This window comes from Ailuropoda melanoleuca, chromosome 8 (assembly GCF_002007445.2).
Source record: "Ailuropoda melanoleuca isolate Jingjing chromosome 8, ASM200744v2, whole genome shotgun sequence".
In the NCBI taxonomy this organism is placed as follows: Eukaryota; Metazoa; Chordata; class Mammalia; order Carnivora; family Ursidae; genus Ailuropoda; species Ailuropoda melanoleuca.
This window is the reverse complement of record NC_048225.1, coordinates 103099206-103118996: the sequence shown is the minus strand read 5'-3', so window position 1 is coordinate 103118996 and position 19791 is coordinate 103099206. Positions and strand designations below refer to the sequence as shown.

The following is a 19791-nucleotide window of genomic DNA, read 5'->3' as shown; positions in this document are numbered from 1 at the left end:
TCCAAGCTTCTCACTTTATTTTTTTTATGTGTATGTATATCGCTTTCCCCATCTCTCCCTCTCTCCCAGTCTACCAGTCTCCCTCCTTCCTTCCTTCCCTCCCTCTCTATCTCCCCCACCCAGCTCCCCCCACCCCATCTATCTCAATCTCAAAATCTCTCATTCTTTTTCCCACATCTTCAGCGACAGCCTGATTGGATGGAATTCCATTCTCCTTATGTGGTAGTTTCTGGAACTGATCAATCCTGCCCAGGGCACACTGGCGCAAGGAGAGGAAGGGGTATGGGCATGCTGAGAAGCAGGTGGGCACTGTGGGGCTATCACAGTGAGCACCAATGCAGTGCCAGTCCGTGCCCCTGGGGTCATGGGCGATGGACCAAGGGCACACAGGATGAACTCTGTGAGTCTACCCACACCCTCCCACAGCCTTCTGGAGCTTCTGGCTAAGCCACATACGTGCATCTAAGTGTGCTTGAAATACAGGCAAATAAATGGCTAACACCAAGGCCCCAGCAGTGAGGAGCCCTAATGAGATGGGGGAAAAGAAAGGATATGAGACTATTGCGTGGATTAAAAACTAAAATCAGGATAGAGTATACTTGGCCAAATTCTCAATCTGGCATAAATAAAGACGCGCCCTGGTGGAGGAAGGGGCTGGAAGCCTAGACAGACTGAAAGGCACTTGGGACTACAGTCTGACTCTGGCTCCTCTCGAAGCGTCCACAGAGGCGGAAAAGTCAAACACTGAACACGATAAGCTGGTCCTACCCAACCACGAGCTGCAAGATAGCTCCACTCTCCCACTTCATTTTCACTCAGAGCCTGTAACACATGGGTGGGGAGTAGACATATGGAGGCAGGATCCAGCTCCCTGGCGACAGGGCTGCCTTCTGCCCGCCGCTGGGTGAGGATTCGAGGATTCACCGAGGTACGGCGACCCAGCAGAGCCAGGCCTCTGCAGCCGTCTTACGGTATCTGCCTAACACTTGCTTCTGCAAAAGTCTGCAGGAGCATGCTTTCCCCCCCTTGTCTCCAGGCTCACACACTCTGGCCAGCTGTTCCAAGTCAGTAAGCTCTCCATCACCGGAGAACAATCCTTTTTGGTTGGGGGAGGGGTCAGTGCTCTCCCTTCAGGGTCTCAGCCGCTGAACCCTCCCTCTGCAAGCAGCCAAGTCCAAGGAGAAGCTGAGGACACACAGCCGCTCTCCCTGCCCCTCCCCCCCTTGAGGCAGCGCAAGAAAGAGGACTCCTCCGTGGGGGAAGTCCCAGGGCAGCAAGGCCTGGAAACTTTGCCGTCTAAGGCTGTGGAATTCTCCTGCTGGGCTCCTGCCGTTAATCACTGTGGCTCCCTGGATTCCCGATTTGGGCTTTAAAAGGTAGCACCAGAGCGAGGAGGACAAACACGTTGAGGAGAAGAAAAAGAAAAAAAACAGTTGGTGGAAGCAAAGAGATAACCGCCCCCCCAACACCAGTCTTCTGAGTAAGTGTGGTGGGGGAGGGGGTGAAAGAAAAAAGCAGAAGAAAAAAAAGTGTGGACCACACTCCAGAATACTCTTCAGGCTTCCCAGCTGAGGTTGCCTGTGTTCATGCTCCAGACCCTACTGAACACATCACCCCCACTGCTGACCTGCTTGTGGAAAGATCGTCTAGGAGTTGGTTTGTTTGAAACTTTCTCCTCTTAGCAGATCTGAAAGATCAGAGGCTCTTGTCCCCCTTTGGAAAAAGGAGCCAGAGAGCTCACAGCTGTGAGTGCGAGGCTTTGGGACATTAACTTCCAAGATGGTAGAAATGGTCTCTTAGGCCAGGTTGCCATGGTTTCCAAGGGAACAAACAGAGGTTTGGCTCCAAAGAGGGGTAGGAGGGTGAACTGTCTTTTCTTCCTATGGGAATAGATTCAAGAACCAAGACAAGAGGGGGATATGGTAAAATGCTGAGGTTACAGAAGGTTCTAGTGGAAAGAAAGTCTTGACAGCTCCCTTTCTTCCCAGGGTGGCTGGAGTGGAAGGCCCCATTAATAGGATGATAAGGTAGTTTTCAGGGGCTGAGATAAACCTAGGAAGTAAATAGGAACAACCTCTCTCTCTAAAATGACCAGCCAACCTAACCTAGGAGGCAGGGAGCACAGAGCAGAAGTTGGGCTGCTTTGGGAAAGGCAAGGACCTCCAAAGACTCTGAGTTTTGCTTGCAAGGAGGGCAGGGAGATGACGCCCCCCAGAAGTGATGTGGAGAGGTGCTGATCCCCAGAATTGAAGCCCACCCCACTGCCCACCCTTAACGCCCCCACCTTCCCAGGCCCCCTTGTCAGGACTCTTTCGCTCTCTTTCCAAAGAAGCCAGATGGGGCAGAACACTGTCAGGTGCCAAAAATGCCACCATGCCCTCCTAGCAGGAGCTGTCTGGGCAACAGGGCCACCTGGCCAAGGAATTCCCTTCCAGACTCACGGGCAGCGATCCGCATTGTAGGAGAAGCCCCCTGGCTGCCCCTTCCAGAGCTGGTGCCAGCTTGGCTCACACTGGGGAGACGGCAAGGAGACAGAGCTGCTCGGGACTCTGCCACACCCGGAAGCAGCCATGATGGCAGCTCTCAGATGAAGTACCATGTATGTTCTGCCACCTTCTCCAAGCAGAGCGGGCCCGGGCGTTGACTGACCACACGCTAGGAGGCAGGCCAGACCTAACCCCAATTTCATCCCTGGCAACTGCACTAGCCAGAAAGTTCCTGGCCTTTCCCGGGAGCAGACCCTCTGCTTTTCCCACCGTCTGTATCACACACCTCACAGGATTCCAGAATCACAGCCATGAAGGGAACTTTAAGGAAAATACAACACAACCCCCCTGGCGTTACAGTGAAGCACCGACGAGCCCACCACGTGCTGGGCATTGGGACAGAAAGGCCAAGCAACCTACACGGAAAAGTGGAACATAGGCAGAGGCTGATGAGGCGAAGAAATCTGTGACCCGGGTGTCACATGAAGGTGGATCTCTCCTTTACCCGTTCCCCTGTGTGTGTGCCCAGCACCCCCAGACTCTGCCCTGCAGGCCAGCTCGCAGCCACCCAGCAGCTGCCGGGGAGAGCTCGCTCACGGCCTGGACTCGCCTGATGGGCTCAGGCCCCCACCGTGAGCAAAGGGGAGCTTTCTTAGGGCTTTCCAGCCGTGCAGAGTGTGCCCTGAGTGTGGTTACCAGGAAGGACGTGGCTGGGAGTGAAACGGCCTAAGGACAGGTCATGCACCCACGGGCTGTAAGGGGCATCTGAAGGGGGCATCCTTCGAACATCTTTTTAAAGGTGCCTTAGGCCAGCAGCTGCAAGTAGCTGCTGACTTAGCTGTCAACCTGGCGTGTGGCCATGGGTCGCTAGGCCCTAAGAAATATCTCAGGAAGAAACCCGGAAGTGAATCCAGTTTTGACCAGGGGATGCCCCGGAAGGGCTGAGGTGCCCAGCAGCCACCGCCAGGGCCAGACTCCTGCGGGCTCTCCCATACCAGCTCTTACACAGGCAGCACTGGGCTTGCCTTTCCCTCCACGCACCCTCCTCCAAATCCATTCTTCCTGGGCCTTAGACTCCTCAGCTGAAAACCAAGGGTAAGGAGAATAGCCTACCTCAGACAAAAGCAGAGAGGATTGTCATTTCTTTTGTGTACAAAGGCCCATGGCATTTGCATTGAGAGGCTATTAAACCATGGAAACCAAGCCAGGAGGCTGCCTCTAGGTCAGAGGCTCCCTGTGCCACTGGTCACCTTGTTCCTATGCTTCCCAGGGCTGGGGCTGGGTCCTAGGGCTCTATGTACCAGGAAGTCATCGGTACTCCCCATTCACAGACTTCTCCAGAATTTTCAACGTTTGCAGCTCCATCTGGGATATGGTCTGCCTGAGGTTCTTTGTGAAGTGGTGTCAGCAAGACTGAGCAGAAAGGCAGAAAAGTTCATGACAGTCAAAGAAGCTTGTGGTAAGAACTCACATCCGGGTGATGCCTCGCCATTTCAAAGCACTCTGACGTGTGCTCTTTGGGGACGGGCCTTTTAAGGTAGACAGGACTGATGATATTACCCTTTCTACCAATTTTATAACCCATGGTCCTGAAGGTGACGTGACTCCGTGAAGACCACACCACCACAGAAAGAGGCGGGAAGAAGCTGAGACATACCACATGCCACACGGTCCTTTACGACAAGGGGAGAAACAGGAATAAGAGAACAAGAGAGCAGCCTATATTCCGCAGTCAGGTAATGGGAGGCCCCCTCCAGGACCCTGGAGCAGGGGGATTCCTGTCCTGGTGAGATCAGGGGATTAAAATACGTCCTTCTACTTCCTCCCAGAAGTATCTGTGAGACATGCTGAGGGAATGTGTGATGTCAGTGTGTGTCATCCTCTCAGCCTGTGGATACCCTGAGGGTACAGACTGTGGTCCAGACAGAGACAGCACAGCTGCCGGTGCAGCAAAGGGGTAAAAAAGGGGGACACACAGAGAAAGAACAGAAAAGGGCAGGTAAGAGTCAGGGAAAGGAGGGGCGCCTGGGTGGCACAGCGGTTGGGCGTCTGCCTTTGGCTCAGGGCGTGATCCCGGCGTTATGGGATCGAGCCCCACAATCAGGCTCCTCCGCTGGGAGCCTGCTTCTTCCTCTCCCACTCCCCCTGCTTGTGTTCCCTCTCTCACTGGCTGTCTCTATCTCTGTCGAATAAATAAATAATCTTTAAAAAAAAAAAAAAGTCAGGGAAAGGAAGGAAGGGGCCCCTTCCTGAAGGGAACTCCCAGACCTAGAAGTCTTCATAAAGACAGGACACGCCTGTGCAAAGAAGCCCCAGAGTTCTAGCACAGTGCATACAGAACTCCTGAAGGGCATCAAGCCAAGCAGGACGCCAGAGGTGACAGTTTGATGAGGGGAAGAAATACACAAAAAACCCCTCAGCAATAAGCACAGAAAACAAAGGCTGCTCTGTCGTCTCCAGACCCTTTGCCTACAGTACTGAGAACAGAGCACCCCTGAGGGCAACGGCAGCCTCTGTCCGCAGGAAGGTGCGCGAAGGCGAGGTAGCTCCAGACATTCCCTGCTCTCCCTTCCCACTAGCAGCCCAGGTTCAGGCGATGTCACTCACAACACTTGTTGAGAAGAGAGACCTCTGGGAAGGCAAAACCCCAGAAGAGGCTCCAGAACAGTTTACAAAGAGCACGCTGGGCTGCACCCCTCCCCACCGCCTCAGTCTCCTGCTTCCAGGAAAGGGGCTTCTCTCCATATTACAGCAAACTGCGATATCCCCGAGGAGGTTTGATTCAAGACAGATGGACAGATACACAAAATGTGGTCTATCCAGACAATGAACTATTATTCAGCCTTAAAAAGGAAGGAAATTCTGGCACTGGCTACAACATGGATGAACCTTGAGGATATTATGTTCAGTGAAAGAAGCCTGGGGCACCTGGGTGGCTCAGTTGGTTAAGCGTCTGCCTTCGGCTCAGGTCATGATCCCAGGGTCCTGGGATCGAGCCCCGCATTGGGCTCCCTGCTCAGTGGGGTGTCTGCTTCTCCCTCTCCCTCTGCCCCTTTCCCCCCACTTGTGTTCTCTCTCTCTCTCGCGTTCTCTCTCTCAAATAAATAAATAAAATATTTCAAAAAAGGGAAAAAGAAGCCAGACACAAAAGGACAAATATCGTAGGATTCCACTTAGATGAAGCACCTACTCTAGGCCCAAATTCAGAGGCAGGAAGTAGAGTACAGGTTGCCAGGGGCTGGGGGAAGAAGGTGGGGTGCTTTTTTTTTTTTTTTTTTTAGAGACAGAGAGAGAGAATGTGGGTGGGGAGGGGGAGATGGGGAGAATCTTAAGCAGGTTCCACACCCAGCGCAAAGCCTGATCTCTTGACCCTGAGATCACGACCTAAGCCTAAATCAAGCCACGCACTTAACGAACTGAGCCACCCAGGCGCCCTGGGGTGTTATTGTTTAGCAGGTACCTTCCCATTTGGGATGATGACAAAGTTTCGGGAGTGGATGGTGGTGATGGCCACACAACAGTGTGAATGTAATTAATGCCACTGATGTACGACTAAAAAAGGTTTGATCTTATGTTCTCTTTCTCTGCCATAATAAAATTTAAAAAAAGAAGGTAGGAAAGCAAATGGAACAGCGCTGGGACAGACAGGTGAAAAGGGGCAGAAGAGAAGAGCAGAACGAAGTTCAAGATGAGGAGCCGGGTTGCGGTTGCCACCAGGAGCTCAGCCCCATCTTGGTAATGGAGGTGGAGGCCCAGTGGCACAGAGGTCAGTTATCCCAGACAGCGGCCTCTGACACGTCCAGGGCCGGGAGCCCACAGAGGGCCTGGCACAACATCAAACAACACAACAGATGACCTGGCAAGGCTGAGTGGCGAGGCCAAGGGGAGGCGAAAGAGACTGGGCTCTCTGAACACCACGCTCTGTGCGTATGTGTGTGTGGGAGGGGTAGCAGAGGTGGTGGTGGAAGGGCATCGAGGGCGATGGACCAGTTCTCTTTTCAAGCAGAAGGGAAAAAGTTGGCTTTCACCCACTCACTCTCCCAAAGTTACCCCCTTGCTGGCTCAGAGCACACAAGCACCGGCGTCGAGCAGCAGAGCCAAGGCCTTCCTGACTCACAGTGGAAATACAGGATCTCCAGTCTTTCCGAGGACCTTGTATATGATCTCATTTGATTCTCCCCACAGACTTGGGAAGTGGACAATACTGCCCCCATTTTACAGAGAAGAAAACTGGCTAAGTACTTTGTCTAGGGCCACATTGTAAAGCAGAGCTAAAATCCAAACCAGAGTTTGGCAAAGGCTAGACTTCCTCTACAATATTGCCTTGAAGGTGCGTTCCAGATCCGAGGGCTTGTTTTCTCGTTTTCTCTTATGGTACAATGTAGGGATCAAGAGCACAGGCTGTGTCAGCAGACAGACCCAAACCCCACATCCACTGTCATTACCTGTTTGACTTTGAGGAAGTTAGTTAATACCTCTGTTCATCAGTTTTGGCCGTGATAAACTGGGGACAATAATGGTAACCTCATTTAAAATGTTTTGCAGGATTTTGAGGTAATTAAACAATCCCCATAAAGGCACAGAGGGCTGGCCCATAGTAAGCACTCAAATAATTATGGTGGTAATTATGGAACGTTATCCATCAGCCCATTTCACCTGCTGGGTGTGGACCCCTAGGAGCCTGCTCACCGGTCCGGAGGTGAGTGTGGAAATAGGACAGTATTTGCTTGGCTTCTACATAAAGGAACCTCATGGTTGGAAGGGACTTAAAGTCATTTAGACTAATCTCTTGTTCGGTGTTAGAAACCGTTCTCCTCTTGCTGTTCCCTATGAGTCTACACATTAGCTCCTACTCTCCCTTATATTAAATTGGGACCTAATTTGCGATCTCCAGCACCCTAGTGATTGATACGCATTCTCTGAGTCTTACAACCCCTTTTGTGACAGCTTCTATTATCGCCTCTCAACAGTTGAAGAAACTGAGGCCCAAAGTCCTATCGTTAACTAGCGGTCAAGCCGGGCCTGATTCCAAAACTCATATTCTCAGCTATTTCATGATGCTTCTGCATTAGAGAAGAGGGGAAAAATCTACCACATGGTAGAGGGGAAAGTAGCTATGGTCGAGTTCCAAATCTACCATTTAGTGAGCACCTAGCATTTAAGGAGCATTATTTGGCATCAAGCACTCTATGGCTTATTTTTACAGATAAGAAGACTGGGTGGCTCAGTCGGTTAAGCAACCGACTCTTGATTTCGGCTCAGGTTACAATCTGAGTCCTGAGACAGAATCTCGCACGGAGCCGCATGGAGCCCCACATCAATCCCGCTCAGCGCGGAGTCTGCATGTGATTTTCTCCCTTCGCCCCTCCCCCTGTGTGTGCATGTGCACACTCACTCTTTTTTTCCTCTCTCTCTCTCCAAAATAAATAAATCAATCTTAAAAAAAAAAAAAAGACTGCAGGGGATTTTTATGCTCAACGCCACAAAGTTCATAAGTAGGGGAGGCAAGTTCCATATTCATGTTGACACTTTTCCTTTTACCATGCTGTTTCTCAGGACCTTAGTTTGCTCCTCCTTAGATGGAATCAATACTCACTTCCCTTTCATTCATTCTTTATTAAATGAGTTTCTACTGAGTTCCAGACCTTGTTTTGAGCACAAAGATGCAATGACAATAGAAACTATGATTTTTACGCTTTCTTTTTGCCTGGCACTCTTACACATATCACATGAAATTATGAATGTTAACAAATCAAAATGACTCCATGATAGTTATTCAGGAAGGGGTAATAGTTACTATTTTTTTTTCTAAATCACAACCTTAAACCTTTTTTAAATGGCCACATTTTCTATTGTCTTCATTCACGTTTCCTTTTCTTTCTTCCCATTTTCTTCCCCAATTTGAAGTTACATTATTCCTAGTTTTTTAATGTTAGCCTAGAAATCTTAACTGTATTTAACTTAAAAACTCCATATAATCAGTATCTTTAACCTCTTCCCAAACAACACGAGGACTTTAGAACACTTGAACTCCCAATTACTCACCTTCCAATTTATATGCTATTGTTACTGGGGATTTTAACTGTAGTTTTATCCCTGTAAGTTAGACATTGCTGTCTCTATTTCCTTTGACATCAGTTATCATTTAGCACCATGTTTACAATTTCCTTTGTTCGTCATTCCTTCTTGAATTTTAGACTTCTTTTAAGGTCATTTTTCTTCTTGAACCTGTTTCCTTTAGAAGTCACTATTGGTAGAAACTTGTTTTTGTTTGTCCGCGAAGGCCTTTATTTGCCCTCATTCTTGGAAGATTGTCACTGATGCTAGAATTCTGTGTTAGTGGTTATCTGCTCAGCGCTTTGAAGATATTATTCCACTGTCTTCTGGCTCTTCTTGTTGAGGTTGAGAAATCAGTTGTCAGTTTAAATGTCATTCCCGGGAAAGCAATTTACCTTCTGAGTTTACTCTAAAATAATTTACCCTTGGTGTTCTGTAATTTCATTTTGACGTGTCTAGGGTTGAATTTTATTTACCCCTCTTGGGATTCATTAGGTATCATACATATAATGATTGTATTTCATCAATTCTTGACCACAGTTTCTTCAAATATTGAAGGGCATCAATATTGCCCTCCTGGAACATTAATTAAAGGTACACTGGTATCTTTTTACTCTATTCTAGGGATGGGCAGACTATATAACACATGGTCCAAATCTGGCCTGCTGCCTGTTTTTGTGAAGGAAGTTTGATTAGCATCTAGCCATACCCCTTCATTTACATATTGACTACATGCTGCTTCCACTCTAGGACAGCAAAGCTGAGTAGTTAAGACAGAGACCATATGGGCCACAAAGCCTAAAATATTTACTCTCTGGCCCTTTAAAGAAAAAGTTTGTCAACCCCTGCTCTATGTTCCTGCCTGTACCCTCTTCCACATTTTCCATCTTTTCCATCGTCTATATAATTTCTTCAGAAATACCTTCCAATTCATTAATTTTATCTTCAGCTGTTATATATTATTTTTTAAGCTATTCATTGAAATTTAAATTTCCTTTATGGTAACTGTAGAAGTTTTTTCATTTCTAGAAGCTCCCTTTGATAGCTGCCTGTTCAGTTAAGTTTCCTGTCCATTATTCTTCCAATACACTCTTATTTCTTATAATATTTTAGAAAGATTTATTTATTTATTTGGGGGGGAGGGAGAGAGGGAAAGAGAGAATCTCAAGCAGAGATCAGTGCAGAGCCTGACATGGGGCTCGATCTCAGGACCCTGAGATCAAGACCTGAGCTGAAATCAAGAGTCACATACTCAAATGACTGAGCCACCCAGGCACCCCTCTTATGACATATTAAAATACATATTTTAAATTATTTTAATTTTAAAAAAGATTTTAAGTAATCTCTACACCCAATGTGGGGCTCAAACTCACAACCCTGAGATGAAGAGTCACATGCTCCACCAACTGAGCCAGCAGGTGCCCCTATTTTTTTATACCTAATAATCCCAATATCTGCAATTTCTGCAGGTCTGATCTATTTGTGTTATTTCTGTTGCTCAACTTCATTGGTAATCAGGGAACTGCAAATCAAGACCACTAAGAGATACTATTTACACCACTCAGTTGGCAAAAATTAAAAAGTCTGATGATACCAAGTACTTGGGAGGACATGGAAAACAGCATCTCTTACACTTCACTGGTGGGGACAAAACTATGACAAATACATTGGGAAACAACCTGTTATTATCTTGTAAGGTTGAATATTCATATACCAAGACCTAGGAATTCCCTTTTGAGATCTATACTCAGGACAGACTTGCACACATGAGACATGAATAGGAACGTTTGTGGCGGGTCTGTTCATAAGTGTGAGAAAGGGTGATACCTTCACCCATAGAATACTATATAGCAGTGAGAATGAACGAACTACAGCCACATTCAACAGGGTAAGTCTTAGTATCATAATACTGAATGAAAATAAAAAAGCCCTAGAAGACTGTATACAGTATATATTTTTAATACAGAATATAAAGCAAAACTAAGTAATATATTTGCTTAGGCATACTTATCAAGAGACTGATAAACACAAAACTCAGGATAGTGGTTGGAATGGGTGATGAGGTGGGGGCATGGGATAGAAAGGGCACATAGGTGGATGCAAGTTATGGTAGTGATCTTATGTTTGGCTTGGGTGGTGGGTTCGGGTGTCTTCATTAAGTTATTAAAATACTAAATAACCTACATAACTAAGTAGTGAAGAGAAATATGCATAAACCAATGAAGAAAATGTATCATGAATATTCATTCAATTTTTTGCACCTGAGAAATAAAGCTAGAGATGAGAGAAAAAGAAAAATAGGTTTCCACCATTTCTGCCTGCAACATTTTTTAATCTGCACGATCAAAGAGAGCCATGGATCTAACAAAATTTAGCAAGACTGTTTTAGATGAGATCTTCTATGGTCAATGTCATGGTCTAAAATTGTCCTTGAACATCGTAGTCAGTATTACTGCATTGGACCATATGAGCCTAGTAAGAAAGGCTCAATCAATTTAGAAATGGGGTGCGGGTGGGGGTGAGGGGGCAGAGATGCGAGTAAAACGCGGCACAGGGGCCGATATTCCTCTAGGGCCTGAGAGCCAGAAGTGGGGAGCGCCACTTCTGGGAGGGAGAAGGCGGTGGTGACCTGGTCTGCTCCGGGTGGGGAGACGTGGAAGAGAAGCATCATTTCACGAGGGAGGGAGACTCAGGGAATTAGCAACTGGGGGCCCAGACCCAAGAGCCGGTCTCCTCCTGGATCCAAAGTGAAAGTTTGGGGAGAGTGCCAATCCCTCGCCGCTGAGACTTCCTGGGTCCCACAGCCGGGGCCAACCCCACCCAGCCAGGGAGCTCTGGGCCCAGGGCTCGGGAGGGGGACAAGCCGCCGAGCCTTCTCCCGCGCCCAGTGCTGTCCGGCATCCAGCGCAGCGGCCTCAGCCCGGTGGGCAGGCAGGAGGAGGGCCCCACACCCGCGAGCCCGGTGTCGCGGCCGCAGGGCCGTTGCGCCCACCCTCACCCTCCGCTGGGGGCCGGCGGGTTCCGACGAGTCGGCCAGCTCCGCTCCAGCGCGGCTCCCAGAGCGGCCCGGCCTGGGGAGCAGCCGGGGTCACTAACGCCTCAGCTCTTTCCAGGTCTGGCTTGGCGCCAAAGCCCCCCAAGAAGGCGGCGGCTCCACCCTGGCCAGCTAGCGATGGCTCACGGAGGGGGCCGTGACTCACTGGGGCCCGCCTCCCTCCCCCAGGACCCTCATCCTCCCCGCGCCACACCCCGGGGAGGAATCTCCACCCTTCTGCCTCCGGACGCCGCGGGGAAGCCGGCCCGTTCTCACCCCGCCCTTCCCTTCACCTGGCCTCCCTAACACCCCAAGAGCAACGAAACGCCCTGTGGTTTCAGTGGCTCAGCCGAGGACGACGGCTCAGCAGGGTTTCTTCCGGAGAGCCCCGTCCCTCCCTGCGCTGCCTGCCCTGAGCTGCCAGTGGCCGCTGGCAGCAGGGCCCAGCTCCACACTTTGCCCTGCAGGGCAGGCTCCCTAAATGTTATGATCAATGCTTGCATGTTGTCCGGGGGAAGGGATGAAAACTGGGGTGATTCTGGGATGTCGGGGTGATTCTGGGATGTCAGCGTGAAAGGCACTGTTTACATCCCGCTGTAAGGGAAGGACAGCGTAAATCCCAGAGGCTCTAACAGGCCATATTACAGTACATACAGGGTGAATGTCTCAGTTCTCCCTCGGGGGTGCTGGGATGAGGGGAGGTAAACTGGAGGGCACCCCACTGCGCCTGTGGGGAACCTGAGCCCTAGAGTAAAGCCTGGCCAGGGTACAAGTGGGAACCACGTACTTTCCGTGGCCTCAGTTCTGCTGTAAAATTGAGGGGCTGGAGTTATGGCTCCTTCCGGCACTGACATAATGGGATTCTAGGACTTCTGGGCTTAATGGATCCCTGGCTCAGCTCAGCACCCTCGGGAGCACCTCTGAGCTCTAACAATGGACTTTCACACACAGAGAGCGCTTTTAACTTCTCAAACACTTCTCTGTAGAGTCCATACTCTTCCCCTGGTTATCATATCGATTCTTTGTGATTAGGAACAAATAACAAATGAGGACACTGAGCTCAGGGGTTAAGGGGCTTGCTCAAGGTCACACTGTTAGCTAGTGGCATGGTCAAGAGTGGAATTCAATTAAGGGGCTCTTTTTAATGCCTGGAGAGTCCCAGATTCTTCACCTGCTTTGAGCAACTCAGTCACACTTGCTGGGACTCGCCCTCTCATCTACAGCCATAGAGAGAATCCACCGCACCCAAAGATAAGAGATCAAATTTTATATAAGCTGGGGAAGTGGCCTTCCAAAGCTCGGGGGATTCCCCAACCAAGAATCTTCATAAATCATAACCCACATATTTTAGGCACTCAATGGTGTACAAAGCACTTCCATATCCATTACCCCATGCGATTCTTGTAATAACCCTATAAGGTATTCAGGACTCTATTATCTGATATCTTAAGTAGAATGAAAAGGCTACCATTTAGCAGTTAAGTGACATGTGCAATGATAGCACCCTGTCTTCTTCCTGTGTTGCTGTAGAAGGTTCTGGAAGAACCAATATGATCATAAGATTCCTCTACATTCATAATGGAAACCCAAAGCATCTCTCACCATTTTTCTTGTCTATCTCCCTAAGATGGCCTAGGAAGGAGGGAAACCTCCCTGTACGCCAGGGGACAGATCATGGGCACAGCGTGGTAGCAGCCTTCCCCAGAGTCACACAGTGAGGTGGCACCAGCTCGTGGATGAATCCAAGACCTCCTATCTCAGCCCTGGAGCCTGTACTGAGCATGTGCCAACATTCTTTGGATAAGACTGTGCCTGTCATGGAGGCCACCAGGATTCTGTCACTCTTGAATTTATAACAGCGGTTGGTGTGACCTTCAAGAGGCTGGCAACCCAGCTGTCATTCCAAAGAGGTGTCGAGTCACCTACCGCAAGCATCACTCTGCCCTGTCATATAGGCTAGATGCTGTCTTTGCCCCCAGCCCTGCATTTGCTCATTATTTTACGGCTGGTGACAACCTCCTGTTCTTCCTCTGCCCTCCCTGCTCTATTCTTGGATGATTTAAAAAAAAAAGTTTCTTTTTTTTAAAAATTTAGCCACAGATAAAAATCTTTCACACATGCACATTATAGAGAAGGAAGGCAAGAAAGCCTCATGGTTCTTTCCAGCCAGAGGCCAAGTGTGTAAGCACACACCCAGCAGGCAGGGCCAGCCTCTCTGCCGTTAGTGAGTAATTCCACTCACAGGTTTATAGGGGGCTTGATTTAGGGTGTTCCATATCCTCTTCCAGAACTCCTGGCCCTCGGCTGAGCCTGTGTAAAAGCCACTTTGCATTTGTAACTCTCACTTCAAACACAAGTTGGCCTGCACATCCACGTAGGAACCAGACACACAGAGGGAGGGACGGAGCTTCTCAAAGGCAGTTCAAGAGTTGCAAGCTTTCTTCCCTCTCTGATCTCTTCATCCCAGGTTCAGACCTCTGCGCCCCACCCAGACTGGCTCCAGACTGTCCACTTTCAAGGAAGAGGCTGCGGGCATCCGTATCTTTAATTCTCTTCTAAAATCACACCAACCTTTTGCTTCCGGTTGCCTGCTATTATTAGATTCCCTGGACCCTATTTGAGACTGAGTTGCGGCCAATTCCTCATAACGTAGGAAAATGCTCACAATACGGATAGGATTGGGTAGGAAAAAATTAGAATCCAAACCACAATATTTAGGGGCGGCTGGCTAGCTTAGTTGGTGGAGCTATGTGACTCTTGATCTTGGGGTTGGGGGTTCAAGCCCCGACACTGGGTGTAGAGATTACTTAAAAATAAAATCTTAAAAAGAAATAAAATCTTTACAAAAACCCACCAATATTCAATGTGTTTCCAATTTAAAAAAATGTATACACTCACCTAAAGATATAAAATAATACTAGAGAATACACCAAAATGTTAAGAGTTATCCCTGGACTTACGGACATCTTATTTTTTCTTTTATGCTTTTCTGAATTTCCCAAACTTTCTAGAATGATCTTGTATGGAAGCAGTACAGAGCTCAGACTCTGGAATTTGAGTGGTGTGGTTTGAATTCCACATCCTCCACTTAGTAGCTGCGGGACCTTGGATAAAATATTTTCTCTCTCTCAGCCTCCGTTTCTTCTCTGGAAAAAAGGAGAATAGGAACGACACCTTCCTCACAGAGCTGTCCTGAGGAGGAAAAGGAGGTCATGCAATTTCAACATTTGGTATGGGTGCCTAACATATAGTAAGTCCTAAGTAAAATATTAGAGATTTTTATGCATTCCTTTTAGTCTGGCGGGGAGGTGTAAAAACATAAAGAACCACTTCGGTCAATAGCCACCATCTGGATTAAAGGACACCGGGAAAACAACAAAAGCCTGCCCTAACATGCAGAGTCTCTGAAAGTGACTGGGACAAGCGTAATTGCCGTGTAAATTGGCGTTTAGATATGTCATGTCCATATGAAAGGTGTCAAATGAGCCATGATGACTGTGAGTAATGCCTGGCTGGCGAAAGGAAATATAGATGGTTTTCTTTTTTTTTTTTTTTTAGAACAACACACACACACAAGACCAGACCAGACCACAGAATAATTGATCAAACTAAAAGTAACAAGCTAAAGAAGAGCATACAAACCAGAAAAGTATGAAGAAAAGATTCAGTCGTGGGTAAGCAGGGAACGTGCTCTCTGGTTAAGGTGACAGAGGCAGAATTGCCTGGGACTCGGGCAGGATGACAAAGGAGCCGCCTGGGAAACAGCCCTGACTTAAACTGGGGCACAAGTTAGCTCCCAGTTAGACAAGGGACTTTGGGGCTCGGGACCCCAGACTGGGCCGGCCCCGGGGAGCTCTGGGGGGCAGCTGTCCACAGCAGCGGTGCAGGAGACGAGCTGAGCCAGTTAGCGGGAGAATGCCCTGCTTTGGGCCAAAGATACTAGGGGAGGTTGGACAGCAGAAAGGAGCAAAAAGGCAAGTACCACCACTGTCAAAATTCTAAAATGGAGCCCCAGTCCTCTTCCCACCTTGAAGTAGCGGCCATAGAGTTATATACGCACAGTTACACAGAGTTATACTCCTGACATGGGTCTGGGAGGGGGACAGAGGTCAAGGAGGGGGAGATGCAGCTCGGCTCAACAATTCTGGGGTGCCAGGTCCCTAAGCAAAGTCTCCTGGGGCACTGGCTACTGTTTTCTGTTCACGTGCCCATCACCCCACTTCCCACGAAGTTACCCCCAGTCTCTGCCACCTGAGCCGAGCAAAGCACGAGCTGCCTCCCAGGGCTGTCACCCTATCCTAGGTGCCCTTGCCTCCACACTTACAAGTTTTATTTTTCCCATTCTAGGCTGCAGACTCAAATGCCTAAGGGACCAGGCAGGCAGAAAACTAAGCGAAGCAGGCTGAGCATTAGGTGACGGGGGACAAGGAACCAGGCAGACCCTTGTCAGAATGGGGACGCAGCTACTCAGCTCCTGCTAACTGTTGCCATGAGAAAGAGGGAGGCCGATGGGGTCAGCACTTCTGACTTCTGACACAGAGCAAGAAATCTGGATTTCTATTTGAAATCTTCGGACTTTTAAATATTGGTAACCGAGTCTCATTCATCTGCAGGGTTTGGTAGGAGGAGGCAGAGAATTTGAGAGTTGAAATGTCCTTGAAGTACATTGAGGTCAGACTGCTTTGTCACACACGAACAAACTGAAGCCTGGAAAGAAAGGCTCAGTGATTTCCCAAACGTGAAAAAGCAACTTGAATGGTTCAAATCCCAGGTCTCCCAACTTCTAATCTAGAACCTCTGTCTCTAGACGCCCCTGCCTGTCAGTAGGAGGCCTTTGCCATTATTTAGGCACCAGACGAGGAAGTATTGAACAGGGGCGGTGACCCTGGGAAGGAAGAAGATCAACTTTGCTACGATCTCGACTCCCGTTTAATGAAAAATTTCTATTTCTTTATCCAGTTATTCATCCATCCACCCAACATTGAGCGATGATCAGCCAATGAGCCCCGGGCTGTGCTTAACACCGGGTGTTCAGAGACGACTAAGGCACCACCCCTCCTTCCGAGCGGCTCACAGGCTGTGCGTGGGCTCGGCCCGCTGACGCAGCCCGGCAGCCACGCTGCCCTGGGCCCGCTCACATGAACTCTTAGCTAAAATTCACACCCTCATTTCCTCTGAAAGCATCTCCCATTACTGGATGCCATCCTTGAGAAACTGGGAGGGGCCTGGAGAACGTCCCCCATACCCGGAGGACCTGCGACATTTAAGCCATCCATAGGAAGCAGGAGCAAGCATGGGACCCAACCCAGCCACTCAGGGCCAAGCCCCTTCCTGCTCAGCGAAGGCAAGTTCTGCTTTCTGTATTACCTTGGCCCAGCTGCCACCTCATTCCAGCTAGAGTTTCTGTGTGGGTGTGTGTTGGGGAGAGACGATGGGCTCCCAGATTGGGACTCTCCTGCCTGTTTATCAAGTGGCAGTCTCAATTCCGACAGCTGCTGGCAGCTGACCTGGGTGACCGAAGAGTGATGGCATCCTTGGGCCACAGCGTGACACAGCCTAGTTCCCTCCATGGACAAGAGATTTCCCAGCATTGGCTCTTACAGCATCTACTTCCAGGGGAGGAAGGCAGGGCAGGAGCCAACAAGGTAAGCTTGGCTGCTGCCACTCTGTCTTCTTTTCCAGGACTGCGGTTGCGCAAATATCAAGTGCATCCCTGGAGGGTAACCTGTCATGGGAATGCTGCTGGGACTGGGAATGCTGATGGGGTGGCCAAGAACACAGAGCATTGCTATAGAGAAAGGCATGGGTAGAGATCCAGGACTTGTTAAACTCTGACCCCTGGGGCTGAACACCTAATGGAAATTAGCATTCTTTTCTCTAGCCATCGAGGAACTTGGCATTCATTTCCTAGGTCCAGGAAATAGATTTCCCAGTGTCAGGGAAAACTCCTTTCCCTTCCTCCCCTCACAGGATGAAGTGTCTTAGGTCAGATGTGCCCACCAGGAAATAGAGATGGTTCCAGGACCAGCCCTCCGCATCGAGGGACTGCTCATAACGTCCCCCATCAACGCGGACTGTGGGAGTAGAGTGGGGATCAGAGGCACACCCAGTGGGTCCTTCTCCAGGGGTTAGAATTTTACCCTTTTGTCCTCTGACCATGGGAAGCCCAGGAGTACAGAAGATACCAAAGCAAAACCCACTCCATTTTTTACTGAGTCCTTACTATGTGCCGGGCACTACCGCAGATGCCTAGGATACACCAGTGAACAAAGAGATGAAGAACCTTGCCCTCATGGAGCATATATTCCAGCAGAATCACAGTAAAACGGTCCTTTTTTGTGGGAGGCGGTCGTGCATGATGCAAAAGACATGAGTCTCGGTGTCAGAAAGGCCTGGGTCAAAGAATCAGCCCAACCTTAACCAGCCAGAAGACCTCTGGGAGAGATACTTAACTCACTGGGTGTTAGCTTTCTTACCTGTAAAATTGGGACAACGGCATGTTGTAGTAGTGTTGTAAGGATTAAAAATAATGTCTATGCAAAAAAAAGGGGGGGTGGCGCTTGGCTGGCTCAGTCAGTAGAGCATTCGGCTCTTAAACCTGGGGTCGTGAGATCAAGCCCCACGTTGAGTGTAGAGATTACTTAAAAATAAAATCTTATTATTTTTTTTTAAATAGGCGCCACACCCAGCATGGAGCCCAATGAGGAGCTTGAACTCACGACCCTGAGATCAAGACCTGAGCTGAAATCAAGAGTCGGACACTTAACCAACTGAACCACCCAGGTGCTCCCAAAATAAAACCTTAAATAATGTATATGCATAGCCTGGCATCTAGCAGGGTTCACAAATGCTGATCTTATTTTTCTAGGCCTCCTAGATGAACCCACAGATTCTGGGAGAACTACTCACATGCCCTCTATTTAGAGGCTGAAACCAGGGCATCATATCTACGATGTCCTGGACACAGTTTGATATGGTGAAGAGCGTATCTGAGTTTGAATGCACTATAGAAGGTCAAGGAATGTCCCCTCTAGAAACATCTGCTCCTTCCTGTAGCCCCTGCTGAAGGGAGAGGCCTGGGTGGCCATGTCTGATTCGTCCCCACTTCCCTCTAGCAGGCCACAGATAATTGGCACAGGGGTGGACACGGGACCTAAGCTGGAATCGGCATCTCCTGGCATCTTTTTGGACTGAGAGACTCAGTTCATCTACTTGGAGAGTGAAACAGGAAGGTCATATGGATTCGGAGGCTGAACCTGCTGCCTGGGTTAACCACAATGGGTGCTATGCCTGTGGACAAGGGAACAGAGGAGAAGGGAGTGCACACAGCCCCAGAGAGGAGTCCCCACCCAGGGGCTACACTTTCCCCTACTGAGGTCTGTGATATTTCTCTGTAAACATCTAATAAAGCCCCCCCACTCTTTTTTTGCTTTGTAGCCAGATGATCTGGAAGACGAATCCTGTACCTGTCTCAGAAGGTGCTTGTTGTGACATAATGTGAAAGCAGCTGGCATTTAGTTGACATTCAATAAATGCTGTCAAATCTCTCCATGTTCATGTCAACCAGTCACTCACTCACTCGGCAATGGAGAGAGGAAATCTATATATGTTTTAGGCTAGGGTTGGACCTCAGCCTTATGCTATATGAATACCTTTATTAATCTCTAAACTCAAGACTTGATTAAATATTACAAATATTTAATCAAATATTTAATGCAAATATTACATGTGATAATCCTAGTATTTAGCACATAATGAATGAATGGTAGGTCAGATGATCACTTCTACTGCTGTCACTATTATTTAAGACACAACACGTGTCGTGCTGGGTCTTGATCTAGGCGAGGAGGGAGGACCCAGGAAGAGCAGCATCTGGAGAGGGCAGTGAGAGAACAGAGAAGGATATGCTATGTAGTGGGGTCAAGGGGTTGGGCAGCAGAGAGAAGGAATGGAAACTAGCCGTGGGGGCGCCAGGGTGGCTCAGGCGGTTAAGCGTCCGACTCTTGATTTGGGCTCAGGTCATGATCTCAGGGTCGTGAAATCGAGCCCTGTGTCAGGTTCTGCTCTCAGTGCAGAGTCTGCTTGGGATTCTTTCTCTCTCTCTCCATCTCCCTCTGCCTCTCCCCCTGCACACTCTCTCTCTCTCTAAATGAATAAATAAAATCTTTAAAAAAAAAAAACACGCAGTGGGGAATGAGACAAGGCCCTGGAATA

The 19791-nt window shown here is 48.8% G+C and overlaps 1 protein-coding gene and 1 long non-coding RNA gene across 7 annotated transcripts in view; one reads left to right on the top strand and one right to left on the bottom strand.

Annotated features, from left to right (window-relative positions):
• The window catches only part of ATP2B4 (ATPase plasma membrane Ca2+ transporting 4), a 95199-nt gene that overhangs the window by 64159 nt on the left and 11249 nt on the right, over positions 1-19791 (bottom strand). The gene's annotated exons all lie outside the window — the stretch shown is intronic.
• LOC117803458 lies at positions 1370-7817 on the top strand. The gene is made up of 5 exons (XR_004627346.1): positions 1370-1480; positions 3818-3945; positions 4082-4222; positions 7032-7185; positions 7693-7817. It is a non-coding gene; the product is annotated as an uncharacterized LOC117803458 (long non-coding RNA).